Source organism: Giraffa tippelskirchi, chromosome 9, assembly GCF_054371585.1.
Source record: "Giraffa tippelskirchi isolate mGirTip1 chromosome 9, T2T-mGirTip1v1.2.pri, whole genome shotgun sequence".
Lineage (NCBI taxonomy): Eukaryota > Metazoa > Chordata > Mammalia > Artiodactyla > Giraffidae > Giraffa > Giraffa tippelskirchi.
The window spans coordinates 2,020,581-2,022,475 of record NC_137283.1 but is presented as its reverse complement, the minus strand read 5'-3'; positions in this window follow the sequence as shown (position 1 = coordinate 2,022,475).

Genomic DNA, 1,895 nt, shown 5'->3' with positions numbered 1-1,895 from the left:
CAGTGTTAAACACTATTTTAACTGGAGAATCAGAAACTCCATCAGGCTCCAGACCATAAGTCCTGTTGCCAGGAAGTTTCTCACACAGCAGCAATCGTATATTTGTGACTTATTGGAGAGTTTGGGTGTCTCAGATGGTAAGAAATGAACACTTTAATTAAGGCACATGGTGAGCTGACTCAGAGAAGCTTCTGTGATCCTCTCAGATTACTTGCCCTCTTAGGTGTAACGGTGTGTGTGTGCGTGTGTGTTTGTGTATCTGTTTTCTGGAATTAGAGAAACTATGGTCATTGGTCTATCAGGTTCAATATTGAACCCCTGATCTCTAAATAACATAGCCAACATTGCTGTGCTCAGAACAGTTAAAGACCTTAAACAATAGTCAAAGTCTTTGATCTGAGACATTTTTATGAGTAGGCGCAGGGCTTCTGAATCCATCACAGAATTGGACTGAAGCCTGGAAAGTTAGCCCGGTGTGTTTGAACAAACCATAGCCCACAAATACCATATTTTTATATCGGAACATTCCTTTCCTTTTAAAAGGAGACCCAGCATCTATCTTATCCTTTTTGCACATTCTTGAGTGGTTCAATAATCAGTCTCAAAAGTCTTTTCAAAAATTTCACTTTTATCCTTTTACAGGTCTAGGAAACACTAGATTGAGAAGGTAAATGCTGGCTCTGCAATTCAAATTGGATTAAACGTATTTTTTGAGCTTATAAAACCCTTTGTCTGCCTGTCTCTCTCACACACACAAAACACATGTAAACAAACACATGCCCACATACACAGTACTTATGAGTAATAACATCATTTATGGAGTTAACGCTGTCAAATGATTACCGTACAGTCTATTTATTACGCACGCTCATATATACAGGTAAGATATGAGTACACATTTTTTCTGGTTTAGTTGATCACATAGTGAGATGAACTGTGTTGATATGGGAGGACAGAATCAGGTAAAACACAGTTGAATCAGACGATTTCAGATATTTTCAGAATAACTGCAATTATTCATTCATCAAACTTTTGAATATTTTCTAGATGTCCCAGACTCTGTTCTAGGCTTTTGGAATATAAAGATGAAAACCATCTGCCTTGCCTAGGAGACACAGGCACAGACACAAGTTACCGTTCATGAGACAAATGCTGTAAGAGGTTTTTGAGAAATGCACCAGGGGAGTGCTGTGGACTGAATGTGTCCCCAGAATTCATACGTAGAAATCGAATCTCCAGTCTGGTACTGACTTGGGGGTGAGGTGTTTGGGAGGTGATTAGGTCATGAGAATGGAGTCCTCGTGGACGGGACTAGCGCCCTCAGAAAAGAGGCCTCACAGAGTTCTTTGCCTCTCCTGCTATGAGAGGACACGGCAAGAAAACAGCTATCTGTAGACCAGACACTGAATCTGTCAGTGCCTTGACCTTGGAGTTCCCAGCCTCTAGACAGTGAGAAATAGATTTCTGTTGTTTGTAAGCCACCTGTTTTTTTGGGATTCTGTTATAGCAGCACAAACTGGCTAACATGGGAGCAAAAAGTTAAGCCACTATCATACATGATGGCACTTTCATGGAAGGGACACATTTCAGTTGAAACGTGAAGTGTGAGCAGAGCTAGCCTGCCTTAGAAAAGGGTCAGATACGTTCCTGGACGAGGTGCTACAACATGCCAACAGGGTTTGAGCAGGATTTACTCACAAGATGGGCAGCACAGAAATCAACTGATCCTTCTCCGCTGGATATTTGCATTTATGGAGCCATTCTTAGAGTCATCTTAGACTCCTCTCTTCTCCCATATGCCACATCCAAGCGATTGGCAAATGTTATTGGCAGAGTCTCTATGTTCAAAACATCCCAAATCAGACCACTTCTCCCCATCTCCATGACTACTAGCT